This window comes from Passer domesticus, chromosome 1 (genome assembly GCF_036417665.1).
Source record: "Passer domesticus isolate bPasDom1 chromosome 1, bPasDom1.hap1, whole genome shotgun sequence".
Classification (NCBI taxonomy): Eukaryota; Metazoa; Chordata; class Aves; order Passeriformes; family Passeridae; genus Passer; species Passer domesticus.
The window spans coordinates 153,488,760-153,510,987 of record NC_087474.1 but is presented as its reverse complement, the minus strand read 5'-3'; the positions used below and the strand labels follow the sequence as shown (position 1 = coordinate 153,510,987).

At 41.6% G+C, this 22,228-nt stretch overlaps 1 protein-coding gene and 1 long non-coding RNA gene across 3 annotated transcripts in view; one reads left to right on the top strand and one right to left on the bottom strand.

The window, feature by feature from the left end:
• Positions 1 to 22,228, top strand: part of KCNQ3 (potassium voltage-gated channel subfamily Q member 3) — a 191,067-nt gene that overhangs the window by 6,128 nt on the left and 162,711 nt on the right. The gene's annotated exons all lie outside the window — the stretch shown is intronic.
• Positions 91 to 7,850, bottom strand: LOC135285307 (uncharacterized). The gene is made up of 3 exons (XR_010350239.1): positions 7,354 to 7,850; positions 4,270 to 4,512; positions 91 to 371 (listed from the first exon to the last, which is right to left on the bottom strand). It is a non-coding gene; the product is annotated as an uncharacterized LOC135285307 (long non-coding RNA).

Sequence of the window (22,228 nt, the reverse complement as noted above, 5' to 3'; positions counted from 1 at the left end):
GTTAGGTCTATAAAACTGAACAGTCCCAAAGTTAATCAGTTTGACAAGCAATGATATAGCAATGCCATTGCAGCAGACAGCAAATTGTGTTTTTCTTCTCTTTTGAGAGACTTGGTGTGAAGAGCAGCAGCATCTCAGTGCCACCCCAGCAGTTCTGGAGACACTGTCAGTGGGAAAGCCCAGGACTAGATTTATCTCAGTACCTCCAGCCTGGACTCTGGTCAGAGGTATCACTCTTCAGAAAAGCCATCCCCGCCTCTTCACGTGTCTCTGTTTGTTTCTCGTTGCAAACAGTGGATCATGGTAGGGCACAGCAGGGTCTATGCACTTCTGAGTGCAGAGGACACCTGAGCTTTACTTCTTATTTAATTCTGGAAGAGAGATTAGGGAAATCTACAAAAATGAGCAGGGAAAGGCTTTCTACGTTTGTTTTACTCATTTTGCTGTAATGTAGGGACGCTCAAAGCAAATGTAATGGAAATAAATAGTAACTAAAGACTACCTTAAGACTAATCCATCTTAACAGCTGGATTAAAAAAATCATACATACATATAATGCCAGTCATCTATCAGTGTGTGCTTTTGTGTGCAGGTGAACATGAAGGTGCCCCAGCCATTCCTGCTTCTTCCAAAGGTCACCTCAGAATCCACTCAACCAGCACATTTCTTTTTTTTTTTTTTTGATAGTCCTCATCTTCAAATATCACTTGATTGAATAATTATTTTTATTTATGGCTTACCCAACATGCAAACTGGTATGTATGCAGAACATAATTCTGTATCCCTTGACTGTCACAAAGTCCTTGCGGCATTGAGATGCATGTCAGAAGGGTCAGACAATGGCATATTCAAGGACAAGGTCTGAACTTGAGGAATTTGATTTTATAGCTAGAAGAAACTTAATGATCAAAATTGATCAAGCGAGCATTAAGATAATTTATATGTTGTTTACAAACATAAATGACTGGTGACCTTAGGCGCAGCCAGGTGGCTGGGTACTACCATGATCAGCCTTGCATGGTATAAATAGATGATCATGTTTATTTTTGTGTTTAATAACATTATATTCCCTTTGTGTATTTAAGGATAACATACTCTCTTGTGCATGAAACTTTACAGAAAGAATGGAGCCATGCATCTGCTATTGCTTCTGGCAGATACTGTATTAAATGGGATAACTTAAATATTAATAGCTTTGCAGGGAATAAGCTCCACAAGAGCTGTTAAGTGTATGCTGTCTTCTGTCTTAGGATGGTATCTGGGAAACAGCATTTTCTGTGGAGAGAGGGACATGCCCTGGGATATTTAGGTTTTGGTAACCTACTTGGAAAAAGGCACTTTTGGAGCACTTCCAGTTGGAAATCTGTAAATTGCCTTCCCCAGTCTTCAGTGAGCAAATTGCATAAATGTGTGTCTAACTTGGAGCACATGAAAGGTCCCTCTATGCAAGGTGACACTGAGGTAATCCAAAGCAGAAGATTGTGGCTGGGGTTTGGTGGAAAGCAGCATGAGGTACCATCATCTTCCTCTGTACAGCCAGCTCGTTGTTCTACTCAGGCCTTGTGGGATCCTCCTAAGCTCAAGTTCTTCACAGGATCCATCACCCATCTTCAGCCTTCCCACAGCTTAATAACCACCTCTGGTTGTAGTCACCAGCCGAGGAGGAGGACCTTGTCCTCCTTAGTGGTGCAAACCATGCAGAAGTGAAGGGGTAATAATATCTTTAAATATTACACCAATATTACACCAGTCTCTCTGCTAAATCTCTCTCTGGAGAGATGGTGAGACCCTGACATGACACATCTGGTGTCTCTTGAGATGGCTTTTTCTCTGACTCCCCTCTACCTCGTGATTAATCTTGCCAAAGTCTTTCCTGCTTTAATTTTTCTCAGTTTCTGGTGCATGGTGGTGGAGCTGCAGAGATCCATGGTATGGCAGTGACAGAGGAGGAATCCTCAATCCTTTCTGGGTTGCTGTTGTCTTTTAGTTCCTTTGACTTTCCACACTTTATTTCATTTCATGGATACTTGGATCTCACTTGTCCCTGTGTTTCCAGAGCTGTGCCTGAGATCTGCATGAATGTGCTTTGCACTCCTTTGGCAACCCGTGTTAGTTTGTAATTGTCATGTTGACTCTCCAGTGGTGCTTTTTTTAAACTCAAGTGCTTTTATATTTACTTTATTCTGTCCTCACTAGTCTAACCTTCTAGATTAGTACCTCACAGTTTTGCTAACGTTCAATTTAGTTCTTTTTCTAGATCATTAAGGAAACAGTTAGTAAGGCCAGAACTAACAAACACCATACAGCATTTCATTAAATAATAACTTCCCTGCTTCCTGGTTAATACAATGTAGGTTTTTGTTAGGTTTTTATTTATAGCTCTGGATCCAGTTTTTAATGTTATATAGTTTCTCCCAGCCATCTGAATGAATGAATACTAAACCAGAGATTTTATGAGATACTGCACCTGTGTCAAAACTGAAAATATTTCCTCATTTATTTTTGCTCAAACCTGAGTTTCGGGCTATGTTTATCTATTTATTTATGTGATTTGCTTTTAATTGTTATCTCTCCACCTCAGATTTTTTCATGCTTTTGACAGGGTGTGCATCTCAAACAACAAAATACTCCACTGGAGTGGAGATAAAGCGATGCTGAAAGCTTAAATATCTCAAACTATCCAGGTCCTAGCTGTCCTATGTTTTATAGGAGCCATTAGAGTTAGGCTATACCTAACTTTAAGTCAATGACAGAGATGTTAATCTTAAACCAGAAGACTGCTTGCAGGACATTCCCCAATGACTGTAAATTCAGAGTGCAAAATTTTCTGCTTTCATTGGGGATGGAGGAGAAGCAAGTGCAGCTGCTGAGGGACTGATAGTGAAATCCCCAAAGCTGCTGGTGGGGAGCTGCCCACCAGTTCTCAGCAGTGCAGCATCAGCTCTGCTTATCTTTGCTCCCCTCATGCCTCTCCATGCAGGCTCAGAGTGTTTATGAGGAAGGATTACACCCTGAGGAGGGAATGTCAAGAGCAGCTGATTGAAATTGCAGGGGAATTGGCTTAGGAAGGTAATTACACAAACTGGAATTTGCTCTTCTGCCTTTGCTAACGCTGTTGCTCCACTGTGAGATGTGCTGGGGGAATCTCAGTGCACACAGCTGAGGCTCCCTGATCACACCCAGACACTTTCTGTGCCCTGGCACCAGATGCAGCCCAGGACCAGCCTCGCCCTGCAGCCATGGCAGCAGCTTTGCTCGTGCCCAGAGCAGTCATTAGCCAGGTCTTGGCTAATTGTCAAAGCTGTGCCAGGGGTGTTCCCAAGCAGTGGCACTGACTGACAGCAGGACACTGTTTTGTTCTGAGGTGACTGAGTGACTGAGCACAGATCAGGCGCTGCCACAGACCTGGCACCACTCCCAGCAGGAGTTTGGGTGGGTCTCCCTGCTCTGGAGGCAAGTGAGGTCAGCGGTGTGGACACTGGTCATGCCAGCTGGCCTCAGGGACAGAGAGCGGGGATGAGAATCTTTGGGTTAATAGAACTGATATAATTCTCGTATGTGAGATCTTACTACTTTGAGGTTATCCTCCTGGGTCCATGCAAAAAGCCACTTTTGGGATAGAATCTTAAAAATAATTTAAGTTGGAAGAGACCTTTAAAAGTCTAGTCCAACCCTGCTGCTGTGGGCAGATACACCTTCAGTTTCAGCAGGTTGCTCAAAGCCCCTTCCAACCTGGCCTTGAATGATCCTGGGGATGGAACATCCACCACCTCTCTGGGCAACCTGTGGCAGTGTTTTATCACCCTCATTGTAAAAATTTCTTCCTTATATTTAGTCTAAGTTGATGCTCTCAGTTTCAAACCATTACCCCTGGGATAAGACCTTGCACTTAGACAAAGGCCCAGGAAATTCTACCCCAGTGAAATAATACAGATTTCACCCTAAGTGTGTGTTCAATACCATATTTTACATTCTACATCTTTTCTCCTTTCTGTTCATGGGACTTTGCCATGGCTTTTGCCTCTTCTGTTTCAATGCTGCTTGTGCTGATGAAACTCCCATGGAGGTTTCAACACTTCACCCCCACATCTTGGCATATTAACAGAAAATACATTTTTGTGATAGAAATCCAGGAGGAAGAGCCCACTGATCATTCATTAACAAATTTCTTGTGTGAAATGTGAAGATATTCCTAGTTGTGTGGATGCTGATATTTGGCTATTTCTCCTGATTGTGTCTCTCTCATTATTGTAGATGTTGCTCCATTACCTTGTCAGGTCCTGGGTGCAGAGATGGGATCTGGCAGAGGCTGGCTCGTGACAGTTCCTGCTCTCAGAATATGGTGCTATCACATAGTACAGTGTCAAATACACGACTCTCTTCAGTGTTAAATTACTTCCACAAACTGTATATCCTTGCTCTTCCTCAGGGCTTGAGTGTCAGTCTTTCCACAGCAAGATCCATCCATCTAGCACACTATCTGAGGTAGCTGTCTGGAATTCTTTTATAGTGCTGAAGAAAAACAGGAAATGGAAATTTCTGGAGTGCAATTAATGTCATTTGAAAGACAATTTTAAAATGTCTTGCAGTGCCTGAAACTCTTCCCTGACTACAAAGGAGACCTCATAGAACTAATTTAAATTAAGGTATTTTCACTGAAAACACCTAAGGAATGGGAGACTTCCAGTCTGACCTGAGGGGCAAGGATCAAAGCCACATTAGGACAGCTAAATGTGAATATGTTCATGTACGGTTCTGTGTGTGCAGTAGGTATTTAGCTTCTCTTTATAGTCAGTGGAGATTTAGTCAATACAATCCATAGATTTTAGGGTGGAATTCATCTAACCAGATGTGAGGGTCTGCTTCTCATGGAGATAAATTACAGCCTCAGCTTCACTGTCTGTAGCAGGAGCTGATCTTTGGAAAATGTCTTTGGCAGTAAAAGCCATGTTCAGACAGAGAAGTTGTACCTCTAAAGGCAACAGGAATATGCATAGACTTTTATTATATCAATTTTAATTATATCTATATTATATCAATTCTAATTCTCTTTCCTCAAGAGCTTTATATATGTTGCTACTTATTATACCAGCCATGACAAGCCTACAGTCATGCCTGACATTATGACATAGAAAATAACATTTCAGTAGTTTTAAGGTCTTTCTCTAGTTGGAATTCTTGAGTTTAACTTTCCACCTTCCTTTTGTTCTCTATTTTGCCTTGGGTTTTATCTCCCTGAGCTCTCACATAGATTTGCTTTTGATTTCTGATGGTAATTGCAGTTGATCTTGAGGTCAAATTCAAACCCAGTACCTGTTGTACTGGGCTTCAAATCTAAAGCTATGATTGACTGTGTTTTCCCTTTGTCTTTTGTATTTGCCTGGGCACAGGAGCTACTGTGCTGGGAGTGTATCAGCATCAGTCCTTCTTCATCCTATTCCTGAATTTCTGTCCATTTGCATTGATCCTCTTGACTACATCACTCAAAATTACCTCCCCAAATCAATGAACAGGCATCCCTATTTTGTCTTTTAGGGATCAGAAAACATTTTGAGGGTGGCTTGAACATTGTCTTTTTAAAGCCTGAAACAAGTGTAGAAGGTCAGTTTGAATGACCTGGTGTGAATGAGGGTGATCATGAGGGGCATTTGTGGGCCCAGACAGTTAAGTGCTACAGTTTTCTGTATAAAATTGGAGACTTTGCAGATGTGTAAGCACCACTCAGTATTTTCAAGGGCATGCTCACTTTCATACACCAGCTGAAGCGGGACACCAGCATAATTGAACCTAATGTTGAAAATTATTGGAAAACTGTATGAAATCTGAATGCATGCAAATGCCCTGACATAAAGAAGTGTATTTGGGTGGTGGTGTGTTCCTTGAACAGCTGCTAGTTTGTGTTTTGCTTGTTTTTGCAGAAATACTGAGCCAGCAACTGCTTTTAGTCATGTCAGTGCAAATGTAGAGTAAATCTATTACAGTCAGAGGAACAATTGGATTTGGCTGCTGTGCCACAGGCTTGTTCTGGACCTAATACAAAATCTTTTTATCTTTATGGATATTCTGCTAGTACCAGAGGCCAGGATCAAGGCCTTGCACACAGCACACGTGTCCTCCCAGTAGTGTAAGAGTGAGGTACAAAGGAGAGATGGAGATCCCCTGGCAGAATAACAAGTGAGCATCAACCTCTCCCAGAGCTGCCAGTATTCACACCGTGCTGCTCACAGCCTGTTCCCTTCATGCTGTGAGCTGGTTTATTCAAACATGGAGGCTTTACTTTCCTCCTTGCTCCTCAAAGATGAGAGAGAATTTTTTCCTCCCTCATAAATCCAGTTAATTGGGTGACAAATCCAGTGCAGATAAACTGGGGAAGTTGTGCAAGCAAAGGGCTCTGTTTCTGCACATTTCTTGTTGTAGGTCATGTCTGATACTGAGGCTGTAGGAGGGAGCTGGTGACTGCAACCATAAAACCCTTTAAAATGGAAGGTTTAGAGGTCTCCAGTCCAATCCACAGAACAAGGTTAACTTCAAACTCAAATCAGGTTGCTTGGGGCTGTATCCAGTTGAGTTTTGTGCATCTCCAAGATTTGAACTCCATTATATTGCAGGGAACCATAAATTTGGTTACTCTTCTCAGAATACATTGCTTAATGTGTTTTACATAACGTGCAGACTTCTGGGCCCAGAGTCATGGAGAGTTTTCTTCCTCCCCACTCCATTTAATCCTCAGTGCATCGGCAGAAGTGAGGTGTAACATCTGGACAGAGATGCTGGGCAGGTCAGCCCACTGCAGAGCAATCAATGTTCATATTTAGCTACAAAGGAAGTTGTGTGTCTCTAGGTTAACCCAAACCAGTATAGTCTGTGTTTGGGGTACTGACACTGGGAAATGCTAGGTATAGTTTTCATTAATCAGTAGAGTTCATTGAAGATAGAAAGTCTTTCCCAATGACTTTTTTTTTCCTTTAACAGATGTTGTAATTTGCTATTTCCACCATTTTTTCATCATTCAGAAGAATCATTCAGTCTCAACTCTACAACTCCTCACTTTCCCATCTCTTTCTCCCTGTTCCTCACTCAATCCTGTCTTCCCTCTTTTCCTTGGTGGCATTCATCACCTCACTACTGAAGAACAGCACCAATCACTGGATCCTCCAGCTCTGCCTTTCCTACATTACACGACTGGGACAGCAGAGTTGAGTCTGACTTAAAATCCCTCACCCTAAGTGCTGATAGCAGGCTGGTGGAGCTGACATGTCAAGCAGTCTCTTACTCATACATAGATGTATTTACTTTTTTTTATCTTTTCTACCCCTCTTTTTTAAACTTTTTTGATTTTGACATTGGGCTCACCTGTGTCAGGATTAAAACTGTGCCTCTGTTCCCTCAGAGTATGGACTCATGAAGAATTCCTTTATCCATATGGAGCAAGGTAGTTTAGGTGCAAGAATTATCTCTGAATCACCTTGTGATGGGAATATGGCATCCAGGGGTAAGGTCCTTCCAGTGGGCCACCTGTGACTTTAGGCAAGGCTTTTTGAGTCCCTACACAAACAAATCCTTGTAGGAGAAGCTCACAGAGCTGTTGAGATTCAGGCCCACACACCTGTGAGTCACAGTTCCTGATCACTCTTTGCCCAGGGGTGGTGATGGTGTTGGGAAAAAGTGATTTATTGATGACCTGGGGAGGTAACAGCTTCCTTGTGGTGACTCAGCTGTTCTCTCAAGAAAGAGGGAATAAGAAGTGGAGGTGGACACCCATTTATCTTCCCAGAAAGGTTACAAATGGGACTAATGTCTGTCCCTGGTCTCAGTGGTAGGAGGAAGTGGTTTAGGAGCTCAGCATAATCCATGACCTGCAGTTATGATATCACAGCTGTTGCTCCCAGAGTCAGGATGATGATACCATGTCCTGGTTTGCAGCTCCATTTGCTGCTGGTGTTGATAACCAAGAAATTAAAGATGGGAGCTCTTGGTGTGACAATAAATGGACAGCAACTTTCTGTAGCAATTGAGCACATAGCCAGGGCTGAATGCCTGAGTCACCACATTCCCCAGCAAATGGGATGAGAGAGAACATTGCTCCCAGAGACCAAAGAAGGACATAATCACCTCCAAAGCAATGTTTCTTTGGACACCGTAGGGAAAATCTGCTGTTATAGAATAATACCTTATAGTTTTCTGGAAACAGTAACTCCAAAGAAAACATCATTAGGAGGAGTGAAGAAAAGAGATTTTGAGCAGATGGAAATCTGTCTTCATTGGCAGTGCTTGTTTTCACTTACTCTACCATGAGTTAATTTCCCAGCAACTTGAAGTAGATAATGTGTTTATTAGCATTAATCTGAGATTTCCATCAGTGTTTGTTCCAGGGTATGAAGATGGAGTTTTTGTTTTACTAGAGGGCTTTTTAATTGCATAAATGATGATATAGCATGATTGGAAGGTGATGCAAGATAAGTTCAGGCTATACATAAGGCCTAATAGCAGATCAGATATCTGCTGAAAGAATTAACACAAGAAATTATCAATTTTCCACTTGCCATTTTTAAACCAAACTTGGAGACTTTTCTAGAAGACAGCTGTAGACTGTATCTTAGCTGCAAAATATGGGCTAAATCAATTATTTTGTATATTCTTGGCTGGTGATTAAGCAGGAGTGCAAGATGTAGCCAGGAATATGTTGGGTTTGGGGATTGATGTTTTCTTGTTTTTTGTTTGGTTTTTTCTGTGGTTGTTTTTTTTTTTTTTTAATTTAGCAACAGATAAGCAAATGAGCAATGAATTAACTCAAGAAAAGGAGATTTACTTGTATCTTAATTGTATTGTTAACATCATAATGTAACATAACAGAAGTAGTAGCAGTTACAGTAATTGTGCTGGGATGCTTAAGATGAAATGTAGATGTCTTCCCTGTAAATGTCTAAATGTGTCATTTCAATCTCCTCAGATGCTGATATAAACCACGGCTACAGGAGCATTGCTGATCTTGAGCTCATCCTGAAGTAAAGGAGACAGTGACTTACACACCCTGATTGCCAGTGATTGTGCCCAATAAATAGGTATCCCTTGACTGTAAGAGGAGCTTCAACACATGGCTTAGATGTAGAAATCTACATTACAAACACTGAGGTGAATCTCATCCTAATAACGTTGTTGAAGGCCTTGTGGGGATAATAACTTTGTCAAGTACTCTGGACACGAGGATAAAACAAGCCAACCTTTTTGGCCTTGAGATGACTTTGCCAAATGCTAAAATCCCATGCAGTCTAAAGTCTGAAACGCCCTTCTCAAAGCATGTAAGTGCATGAACCACGATCACCAACTTTCTGCAGTGCTGAATTCTGATTCAGTCTTGTACCTGAATCTTCTTGTGATGCCCTTTAGGCTCACCTTATGGTGACCTCTGCTGATGTCCCCCTGGTTCCATTCAGAAGGTAAATCTCATTTAACAGGTTTGCAGGTCTGGGCTCAGAAATTGTTGCTGGTCTTTCTGGTCAGCGTAGTCCCTACACTGATGACCATGATTGCCAGAATGTGGTGTTTTGATTTTATTTTTTTTTTCTTATTGGAAAAGGCTCTAAGTCAATGTTATTGTATTCAGAACACAAACACCTAGCTGTATCTCTTCAGTTATTTTAAAAAGCAATTGCAGTATGGTGATTTCTTCAGCTGTCAGCTCTCTTGAAGAGTGGGATGTTTTAGGTGTCCATGCACTCTCTTTGCCACTGATCCTCTAAGGAGAACAGATGGACCTGTCTGATGTCTGCCTTGTCCAGAGGGAAAAAATGATGATTTTCAGCCCACTTGGTTAAAAAAAAAAAAAAAAAAAAAGGAGGCAGAGGAAAAAATAAGCAATAAAGCCCATGTTTTTCAGAGTGAGATAAGTCAGAAGACAGCAATAGCTCAGGGAAGAATCCAGCAGCTTTGAAAGCAGTTCCAGTGATGGTGACAAAACAGCATCTGAGCTGCAGAAGGAGGCAAGGGAGATGTTGGAAACAAACTTGCAAAAATGGGAGGAAAGAGGAACAACCTCATTGTGACATGTAGAAGAGAAGGAGGAGGGGAAATAAGTCTACTCTTGCAGGTCAAAATGTTAGAAGCACTTAATGAAGGGGCTGCTTCTATAGAGAAAATGACTTAATTGCCCACCTGGTGCTTTGGGGGCTGTTTCAGTCAAGTTCCCTATTTTTGTTTAATTGCGAAGTGTCTGCAGTGTGAAACCTGATGTTGCTGTTGGTCTGCAGGGAGACTCTGTGTGCTCTGGGTGTGCTGAGAACAAGCCCAAGACCTGGTCAGCAGTGAGGAGTCTTGCCCAGGGAGTGGAGGAAACCAGTGTTTGCTTCTGGAGCTGCTCCTGCTCTGCAGAGAGCCAGGGGCTGTGGTTTCAGGTTGGATCCATTGCCTTTGCACGTCATGGTTGTCATCTGCTCCTGGCAGCACAGAGCTGTGAGCTCTGACACCCAAAGAGGAGGAGATTGAATCTTTGTTTGTTATTCCAGTGCAGAGCTGAGCCCTCAGAGCTGAAATCCTAGGGGAGTGTGCTTTGTGGCAATTTGGGCTGTCCTGGAACAGTGAACCTCCCTCTCTCCCCTGCGTGCCCATGGGTCAGCTCCAAGCCTGAAGGAAGTGTGAGGAATAAAGAGAGACATCAAAGCAGCTGCATCTTCTAGGCATGTTAAATTTAAGATAAAAGAGGAATAGCTTAGAATCAGTCATTAGGGTTGGAAAAGACCTTCAAGGTCATCATTCAGTGGCTGAAAACCACCATGCCCACCATGCCATATCATGAGGTGCTACATCTATGTATTGAACATTTTCAGGATGGTGGCTCCTCTATTTCATTCTCAAAACTAAACTTCATCCTCAAACCTGAGATTTCTCAGGACTGGGAGAAGAACACAATGAGATGATGACTTCAGCTGTTCTCTGTTCTCGTGGCCTGACAATATTTCTCTTCAACAAGTTTCAGTTTCTTGACTTCTGTATTTCATAAAATGCCCTACCCTGAAACGTGGTATCAAGGTGCAAGATCTTTTGTAATTCTCTGTTATTGCTATTATATAATTTACATTATGTTCCCTGCAGATTGGTCGTTGTTTGTTGGGGTTTTTTAAAATATTTTTTTATTTTAAGATGAGGCAGAGGAAAGTCACTGGCCTCTCTATGAGTCAACAAATCTACCATAAAATTAGGGTTTTAGTCTGAGATTAATCTTCATGTCATGGCATCCTTTTTAAGCTCCCAAATAATTTTTAGTGGCAATAAGGACATTATTAACAGTGTGCAGTCATGTGATAAGTCAAAATGAATGGGAGGTGAATGTGATGGCAAAGGTTATATCTGACATTCCTATGAATGTGTGTTTGAAATAGTGTAGTACCACACAGTCACTGCAGCCCCTATTCCTGTTTGGATGTAGCAAGTGGTTTTTTTTTTACTAACTCAGAAATTATTTGTAGTGTATTTATATATATGATGGAAGCACCTTCAGGGACAAGCAGAGATGAAAGCCCCTTGGGTTGTGCATCCTTGAACTCCCAGAGTATCCCAGACTTCTTCCAGCACTTCTAGGTCCCACCACAGTGCTTCCATAAAATCTCCAGCCTTCTCCTGGTGGGATGAGGACACGCCTGCCCTCCTCAGAGAGATGCTGTTCACCCTGCCCAGCCATCCCTTGGGCTCTGCACTGCCCAGACAGAGCAAAGAGGATCCTTGTTCCAAGCTGGGGCCAAATTTGTACATAACAAGACACAGAAAATGACTGTGATTATCATCTGGGGCAAGTATAATTTAACAAGAAAGCAGTTGTGCTTACTGTAATAATTAGAAGTCTCAGTGCTTCAGTATTATTATTAGAGTTTTTCATGCATGGCACAGAGAAAAATGTCCTGTAAGGGAAGACCGGAAGGGGCATAGTGCTGGATTTTCTGGTTCCCACAGACTGCTCCTTCCTTGCTCAAGGGACAGAGAGTGAAAAGGACAGAGTGAAAAATGTGGGCCAGTGAATAGGAGAAGATGGTATCTGTGGTGGAAAAGAGAGTGTGTCGCTCCAGAGCCAGCAATGGTTCAATATTAATAAATGTTCTTTGATAAGTGGGGATTAAACCCTTCGTGGTTGTTTTGGGAAGACATTGAGAGTTGAAAGGTCAGGGATTACTTGAGAGACTGTCCCCACTAACTGGCCTTTAAATGATGTTCAACATACATCTGCAAGGTTGGCATCCTCACTTATGCCACAGATTAAATTACTTTCTTAAGGCACCTCTGCTTTGTGACTGTTCCTGAGGTGGGACTCAGTGAGAATGCAAGTTATGGACACACAAACTGTAGTTAATCCTGCTATTTTCACTCCCAGGGGGAGAAGAGAAACCAACGAAAGGCTGTCATGTTTCAGGGCTAATTCAGCTCCTTTCATATCAATCCAGCTCACCATGGATGAAGGAGCTGCTGACTTTGGGACCTGGGAACTGTTCTGCTCATGGTGCTGAAGAGACACGAGTAAAAATTTGATGACATTAATTCAAGAGCTTGTGTTGTTCTATGGCTGGTGTGTCACACATGGTCAGTCTACCAGCTGCACTCATATGCAGTAGCTGCTCATTCACAGCTTGTGATGGGGTGGGATATTTTTGATTAATACTCCTCTTTGCTGGGGGTGGTTGGGTTTCTGCTTCTGGAGGTCCCATCCATTTTATTCTCAAACCATGTTTTTCAGCCATAACTAACTCAGATTCATATGCAAGCTCCTGGTAGATTGGGTAGATTTATTTGATTCACCTCACCTGAAATCTGTGGTTCCATCTCATTTTCCTTGGCCTATTGACACTGGAGACTGGAGGGTTTAAAAATGTGCATCCTCTGCCCCCATCTGTGATCTGTCTCATCTCTGCCCTTCCTCCAGTGACCCATCTCTGATGGAAGTGCAGAGGATTTAGGGAGGCAATCAAAACCAGAGAATCATATAACACTGAGGTTTTCTTCCTTTTCTGGGCCACCCTGAGCTGTTGATCTATAGCCTTTCCTGGCAGTTGCTGCTGCATTTTGGAGATATATGGGCTAAATCTGATGCACAAACGTTGAGGTGGGTTGTGATCCTTCAGCTGGCTAGTGCTCATGCATGTTGTTTTTATTGTTGATTTATGCAGACAGGCTGAGGTTGGCTTTGTTTCTGGCAACTCTGGGAAGCAAAGGCTGTTTTTGTGTCTCTGGATCCCGTATGTGGTGCTGCTGCAAGCAGGGAATGGGGGCAGAATTGGCACAGGTGCTGGATGCTGCTGGCCCTTCCAGCTTTCCCAGTCTCTATTGTCTCAACAAATGGGTTTTGCTGCAGTGTCTGGTTTAACAGGGGGGGGAAAGTGACTGTGAGGAGAGAAGGGCTGGAAAGGGAAATGAGGTTTTGACATTCAATGCTCAAAACTTGTTACAGTGAGATGACAACTCAGTGAGTGGCAACTGCAGCTTGGAGAGTCAGTGGCTGAACTTTGCTAATTTTTCTGTTATTAGGGAAGGCAGAGCAAGCAAGGAAAATGGAAGGCCTGTTCATGGGAAAGAAATAGGACTTAAAATATTTGTGAGGCAGCAGCAAAAAGAATCTAGTTATGCTCTGTGATCTCACTGCAAAGGCAGATAAGAAACTGGTCCTTGCTCAAAGACCTTACAATTTTAATGTAATGGGGGTATTTATAGGTGGATCCAAAAGAAGAGAGGTGAAACAAGAAGCATTAACAGTACTCACACTAGTTTGCCTTCAATATAAACTGTTAATAATGTTGTGTATACTACAGGAACAGCTTATTTGAAGAAAAGCTATTAGAAAAGTCAGCAAGGCAGCTTCATGCATCTTTACCTCTTCCAGCTTATGCCAGAGCAACTAATAGATTTGGGGTGAGTGCAATAAAGATCTGACACACGATCAATAAGGGCTGGCACAGACCTGTGAGGAGCTGCTATTCCCATCAGGAGGCAAGGGAAAGCACAGCAGGAACCATGACTCAGGGCTGAGTTGTGCTCTGCCAAGGGGCTCTTGCAGTGCTTGGGCTGTGCTCTGGCACCAGGGCTGAAGCCCAACCCTCAGTGGTGAAGCTTTCCTAAGGATAATGTGCTGTAATTTAAAAAAAACAACATTGTGGGTGCTCCTAGTGGAGCTCCTCTGCTCCATGTCAGCTCCTTAGGCTTAGCTGGAAATACCAGAAGATAAATCCTGGATGAAATTTGTGGGGTCCACAGGGCTTCCTTCAATAGCAAACAAATGGGCATGTTCTGCTGGAAGGTGTTTGTGGTGTCTCAGGAAAAAAACTATGAGCCCCATTAGCTCTCTCAATTCAGCTGCAGAAGGCTTTTCCAGAAGGATCCTTTTCTCATCTGTAAATACATTGGAGGTTATCCCTGACAACAGGAAAGAAAAATGAGTGAGCAGATCTGAATATTGTGCTGGAGGCTCTCAGAAAAACAGTGTGACTTCAGTGTATCATAAGCTGAGCTGAAACTTGGCTGAATATTCTGGTGAAGATGAAGTGAACTAAAAGATAAACTGGCTGAAGAGAGGCCTGTAGTACATAAATGCCAAAAATATGTTTCTGGCAAAGCCATAAGACATCATGCCTATCTTTATCGTTCAGTTTTGTGTCCCTTGGCTCTGCAGCCTGAATACTCCAGGGAAGAGCAGAGGTGGGAAATCAGAATTATAAGCGTGCAACTAATTTTAGAAATGCCGCTATGGCACATCACTGCTCACTGATTTATTTAAATCTCTGGCTAGAAAATTGCTGGTTGTGGAGGAATGAGCTTATTCTGGAGACAACAACTGGAAAACATTAAAAATGAGACGGACAAAATGTCTTTCGGATTTCCGTCGTTTCTCATAGCAGTCAGCTGTTAAAAACCCAAACAGCTTCCCTCAAAAAACCCCAAAAGACTTCCAAGGTACAGACAGCATTTATCTACAATTCTGAGTTGGAGAACTGTAGAGGAACCAGAAGAAGCTGCTCAGTGTCTACATACAACATTCACTTGGAAGTGTGACCATTTTAAATGTCACCATTGATTTCACAAATTAGTCTATTGATGCTGAACAATGTAGTCAGATAATACATGTACTATAAACAAGAAAATCTGGTTTTTTTCTCCATTTTGGTGTTTTAAAATGCTGTAATTAAAGCAGCCATTATTTTCTGTTACTCTAAACATGCTGTTGGTAGGATTTTCCAGGATTATAGTACAATGCTGATGTCTTTCAGAGGACAGGAACTATCAAATTTATCTCCTGGTGTGTAATGCACTTGCACAGGCGCTGGCACTCATAGAAACAGGGGCACTCCTGTAAACCCAGACCTGCAAGGCACAGGCTCAGCCCTCCACAGCTGAAAGGGAGAAGGGTTTCCAAGTTGTAGCTGTTCCTGTTTCTGCATTACAGTCACCTCCCAGGCACCTCTGTGGCTGCGCAGGGGAGGGAGATGCGGTGGCTGAGCCAAAGCAGGGACCTGGTCCCCCTCAGAGGTGTCACATCCTTGGAGTCTGTCACTGAGGCTCTGTGCCTGCAGCCCTGGCTCTCCAATAAACCAGAGAAGAGCTTCCTTATGAGCCTCTGCTGTGTGACAGGACAGTGAATTTAATGGCATTGTTGCCATGGCAGGAAGAACTGAATGGGTGGTTATAGCAGTGGTTAGGGTTTGCTACCTCTTTCCACTTTAGGTAATCCTAGTCTCCAGTGCAAAGAATATTCTACCCAGAATTTTTATTTTCTGCTTTATGTTGTCAGTGCTTTTTCAAACAGAGCATTTTCTATAAATTGATTTTTTTTCTGGATACAATCAGTTTTTGGACATGAGGAGTTTTGTTTGGGAGGGAGCTTTCCTTGTCATTTCAGAAAGCACAAATCCTTTGACACATGAGCTCCTAAATTCATTGTAAGGTACTATATTGTTAGCAAAAGAGATTGATATTCCAAATTTTCTGGACTACCTGGGGAACAGTAGTGAATAAAAAATGTGGTTCCAGAGAAGGAGAAGAGAGCCTGTAATGGAGCAAACATTTTTCACTCTTGTGAGCTGAGTGGTAACCAAGGCAGATGCTGGAAACAATCAAGTGTAATTGGTCTGTTGGCATTTTAATAAAACCTTTAAAGCAATAAAAATGTTTTTATGAAAAACAGGTTTGGGCATCCTTTTTAAGGAGGTCTTTAGCTGCTGGTTTAAATGTTAATTATGGTTTTGTGAAGCATCTCTTCACAGCAGGTGATAAGCAGCAGAGAGGAGGCCAGGAGTAGTCAGCCCTGTGCCTGTGAGATCACATCCCTTTGGAGCACTGTGGGTCCTCCTTGTTTGTGTCCATGCTCTTCATGAAATTTGGCCAGAAATTAGGGAGGATTTACAGACCCCTCCTGAAGACTTCTTGGGGTATCTACAGTGTGTAGAGATGTGAGGAGTCTGTGGGTTTGCTGTGTCATGTGAGTGAGGGCTATTTATAGCCAGGGAAGCTGAAAAGGCAGGTATTGAAAATAAGAAGATTATGTAAAAATCAGTCAAATAAGCAGATTATGTAAAAATCAGTCATTTTCCTTCAGGTTATAAAACAGCCTTTGTTAAAGTAGAAAAGCAAAATCTTTAAGATTTTTTTTCTGGTATTGCCTGTATCTTAGTGTTTGGAGAAAGCACAGGGATCCTTCTACAAAAACAACTTTTAGAGATGTTATTGCTAGCATCTTTTTAGGACTGAAGAATTGCAAAGCCATTTACAAAGAAAACTTTCTTTTGTATCTGCTCCTACTTAGGAAAAAAACCCAACCCAACCAACAAAAAACCCTTTAGACCTATATTGTCTCTATTATATCACCTTTAGGCAAAAACACTATAAAAGCAACTTAGATATTTTTTTTTTAAATCGAATTTTGAATTACAGGTGACCTGGCTATCTCTTAGAAAAGGTCTCTTAGTGGTGGTGACTCCCAGTTTGAGTACAAATCCCAAGATACTTGCAGAGTTTCCTGCAGTCTTAACCATAAGGGGCCTTTTGTGACAATTATAGCAGCTTTTTACATATATGTTAATCTTCTTTATTTATTCCTTTTGCCTTTGGAAGGTTTATGTTACCAGGCAGTCGGAGAGATGTAAGTGTATGTATAAGCTTTGAAAAATACTGGGAACTGATTACTTCCAGCTCTATCAAATTTGCTTTTTTAAAAGAAAACTTTGATAATATAGAAATCATAAACTTCTCATTTCTCCTGGGGGCTCAGTTAGGATTTTGCCCATGAAAATCCGCTGCTATTGTATCTTTCCAGAAGAACAGAACTGCAGTTTTTTGAAACGTAACAGGTTCATAGTCTAAAAAAAAATGTACCGGTGTGGGTGAGATTAAGAGGGCAAAAGAAGAAATAGCTGATACAGTAAAGTGGGAAAAGTGACAAGTGTGTTCAGTAGGTATTGTGTGAGACAATATCCCCTTTACTTGTGTGGTGTTACAAGTGCCCCTGGTCAGTGGGGGCTGCAGTGGGCTGCTCATTGCACAGCCATGAGGTAAAATTGGTCCTTCCCTCATATGCTCAGGCATCTCTGCCTGGGCATCAGGAGACACTTCATAGCTCTCAGACTCCCTTGGCAAGCTAGTACAGAAGGATTTGGAGGAAGGAGATTTTAATTTGTTTCTCTGAAAAGAAGAAAGCACCTATAGAAGAATGCAGGACAGGAAGGAAATCTTTGCAGGGACTGAGCTCTGTTCTCTCTTGTCTGAGGCAAGAACTTAATGTGGTCTTTTCCTTAAGTGGATAAAGTCTTTGTGAAGGCTAATTAGAGTGTGTCCATACTGGGCTCAGAACAGGACTGCAGTGCACTGCTGGACTGGCACTAGTTTTGGATGATGAGCTCAGGTGTCAGTAGCAGCTGAGAATGGAGCTCCACAGGGGCCACGAAGGAGGCTGAGAAGGAAGCAAAAAGGCTGGAATACTCAGCAAATTAACCCAAACTGTGGCCCATGTTTCTGTAGGCAGGCAGTTCCCAAGAGTGAGCAGTGCTCAGAGAGCCTGGGCACATCTGCACATCTCTGCCGGGTACACGGATCCCGCTGCTCTGCTCCCACGGCTGCTATTTGAAGCCTCTTCAAGGCTTTTGCTATTTTAGTGGCTCAAAACCTTTCAAATCCATATCTATATTTATGCACAGCCTGTGTATATTCCTTTCTGTCTTTTGCCAGTGCTGGTTTTCAGTTCAAACAGCTCTTCTGCTTCCCCCATTCCTCACTTTCCCAGCATAATTAAAGGGAAGAGTCATCTTCTATCTTAAAGGCTTACAGAAAAGATAACATTCGTGTATCTAAGGGGAAAAATACCCTAAAAGCCACTTTGGGATCCTTTTTTGGAATTTTTAACCATTTTTTGCCACCTTGTTTTATAATATTTTTGTAATATTTATAAACATGAGAAACCTTGATACTGGATGTACTTCTCTTAAATGTTTCTTGAAAATATTTAAATTTAAACTTGGGTTCTTTTTGTACTGTTATGATTTATTACAGGAAAAATAATATAGGCAAGAAGAGTGCCTAAAAATATACATATTGCTTTTTTTTCTTACTTTATATTTTAGAGTATTGGCAATGTCAAGGCTTATCTTTGTTATTATGAAGGAGGCTCTGGCATGTGTTGGAACCCAGCTGCTGGAAGTTCCTGAAATCTGTCTAGCTCTGTTCCCTGACTACTGGGAAGCAGAGCCAGTGGCCACAGAGAGTCCCTTGGTGGCCAGTTCCTCACTGACACCTCCCCTGCATCAGCAGCAAATCCCACAGTCTTGGCTCAGCTGTTTTACAAAAACAGGCTGCAGCACTGATCCCTGAGGTGGTGTCAGTGATTTTGCCTCTCTGATTAGCAGTTCCATTTGAGCTCCTTGTGAATTCCCATAATTTCCCTTATGAATTTCTCCAGACTGTTTGAAGATGCTCTAGGTATAATTCTGGTGACATTTTGCTCTTTGCTTAATCAATTTCTTTTAACAGCTCCTCCTTAGGTAGGTCTGTCCTTGATTTCCACTTTTCCATATTCTTCATAACAGATTAGCATTTCCTCTAAATGATAACCTTAATGGGACAAATTAACTTTTAAATTTTGATTTAACTTCACATATGAATGATTCAATGCATGGGATTGTTCAGTGAAGCTAAGCCCCAGCATTAGGAAGGGATCAGTCAAACAGATAATCTTTGCACAGATGTCACATTTATAGTCTTCCTTTACCATAAACTGCTAAATTAACTGCAGACATGGGCTCAGGTGTGACTGAGCTTCACTCTTGATTCATGGTGAGAGCAATCCAGGTTGCAATGAGCTGCTGTGCCAGTAGAGACAATGCCACTGGATGTTTGTGACAAGGCTGGGCACTGGTTTTGCAGCATTGGTTCACATGGTGGAAATGCATTAATTGCAGCCTCCTCTGAGATTTCTGGTTCTTGTCACAAGGTAGTTGCAGAGGTGGGAAATGCATAAATTATTTTGCAGGAATGCTGAAGGCTCCCATCAAAGCTTTAACAAGAGCAGTGCGACAGTGATGGGAGCAGTGCACAAAGGGGAAGCATCTGATGCTGTCTCGTACAGCTTTTGTTTTTAAAGCTCTGCAGATAAATGGTGACAAAGACAGCAGATAAAAATGGTTGTGATTGACTGGCCCCTTTGTGTTAAGTTTGGGGCCAATGATTTAATGGAGAAGGAGGGGGAAAAAACCCCAAGCAACTAATAGGCATCCAGGATATTTTAATTTATTTTTTTAATAGCTTCTAAAATTTCATTAGAATCCAGTGGATGATTATCCTGTGTTATTAATGAGCTTCACTAGATGTCATGTGGAGTTTGGGAACATTAAAAAGCCTCTGTAGTAATATAGGGCTGGGAAAAAGCATATCAAAAGTAGCCTTTTCTCTCCTCTGGAGGCCAGTTTTATTAAACTAGCTTGGAGGGTAATTTTTCTACTTTGTAAGGGAGGAGGCAGGGCTTTGTGAAGAAGGCTTTTTGAAACCTCTGTTTTTACATTTTTAAAGCATTTTCTTGAACTCGTCCCATTCTTTTCTTGCTCTTCTGAACACCAGGAGTAGGTATATAGACAGATACCACCAAATTCAGTGTAATCTCAAAATATAAGATTGCATGGGAACTTAGCTGGTCATCTTGTCCTCTGCTAAACTACAAACCATAGCACACCACCATATCTGTCATTTGTGAAAGGTATTTGTCCAATCTCTTCCTAAAAGTCAGAAATCATGTTGGGTGAATAATGCTTTAGACCATCTACTTCTATTTCATTACCTTTTCTCCTGGACAATTTTCCTCCATGTCTATTTGGAGCCCATTTCTTCTCACATTTGTCTCTCTACTCACTTTTGTTTGATCATCCCCTTTTTATTACCACAGCTAGAATTCATGTCATGACCATAATTCATGAAAAAATTTCATCTGAATCACCTTTTTTGGGTTAATGGTTGACTTTTTAGCTGTGGTAGATTATGTATTTTGTAGTGGTGACATTCTCCTTGCTTTCTACCTGCTGCCCTGTGCATCACTTCAGGCTTCCGTGGTAAAAGCAGTCTGTCAGTGACCAAAGAGCTAAACCAAATTTCCCTCAAATTTTTGTTAATATAGTCTAGAATTCAGTTTTATATTATTTACTCAGGATCAGCATTAGCTTGGTTAGTTTGTAATTCTATAGTTCATCACTTCTATACTTTTGAGTATTCAAATGATGTTGATAATCCTGCAGTGATTTGAAATTTTGTTTCCCAAGTTTTGTTGAAATTAACTTTACCAGGAGTTCCTCATCCTTTAAAGGCTCTTGGTGCTAGATATGTGTCTGTTGTTTTTAAAAAATGTTTAATTTTAGCAAATGCTACCTCATATCCCCTTTCCATCACAGATGGCAACCTTTCTGTTCCACCCTCAGTATAAAATTCCTGCTCAGTTTGATATACAGACAAAAATAACTATCCTCTGAAAATTTTAATTTTTTTCTACTTTCCTAAGAACAGCTTTTTCTCTGTACCTGTAGCAATAGCTCATGTTGAAAAAAAATTGCTGTAATTATTTCTATCTGTATTGGTCATTTAATTGTCCCCTTCATTTCCTTATTATCAGTCAAATGTTTTGTAAATTATAGTTATAATTTCCTTTCCATTTTCTTCCTGACTCTATATAAAAAATAATACCTGCTATTTCCGTATCCCCTTCCAATATTTAAGAAGATGATTTTTTTTTCTCTGTAAAGCACTGACATGGCTGGGGATTTCTGGCTTTTGGAGTCTCCACTAAGAAGTTTGAGAACAGTTCCCAATACAGTCTTCTTTTAGGATTTCTTCCTTTGAATTTCTGTTTCTGTTAGTAATGCTGACAATCTCACTAGTTTGTCCAAAATCAGCCCTTTCAAAAATTCTTACACTGCTGGTCACTGGTGTTTTCTGTTTGCACACAATAAATGTAAGCAGATTGTCACCATAATCTTCAGTACCTAAGCAACCACTCATTTTTAGGTCAAAATTGATTTTTCTTTGTTCATCAAAATGAGGTCTAGTATTAAGTTACACTATGCTAGGTAGAAAATTTGCTTTTCCAAGAAATTACCTGTTATTTTTAGAATGTTTGGGAAAGTTTAATTGTTGCTTGCACTTGTTCAAAAAAGGGATCTCGAGTGAGGTCACCTATAATAAATACAAAGCCCAGAGATCAGGTTTCTTAATTCTCTAGTGAGATGGAGAAACTGTAAACATGTAGTATCCAGTTCTCCTGCATCAGTGAAATTATAATCCAAAGGGTTCTGTTTGTTTTCCTCAGGAAGCTGATGGCATATTTAGGAGGGTTTACTCCTACCCTGTTACTGTGCTCCACCTGGGAAATATCAGAGCACTGAAGCAAGGGGCTGTGGCTACTTCTGGGTTCAGTGAGTTACCAGCCTTCATCTGTGCCCCCAGGTGAGGCTCAGCAGGCTGAAAGACTTTACCCCAGGTTTCAGAAGGTTTGAGGTGCCTATTTCTCATGGCAGCTCATGGCTCTTTAGCTCTTTTCAGTGCCTGGGAAACGCTGGGAAGATGAAGCCCATGAACTTTTAATCTGAAAGTCTTTTTTTCAGCCTCCTGAACATCAAATGCCTCTTTCAGGTATCACAGCAGCATTGTGGTGGTTCTTGTTTTCTTTGCTGGGTGTTCCTTCAGCAGGGAATTGGAGTTACTGCAGGCACTGGAGGGCCTGCTGAGCTATTTC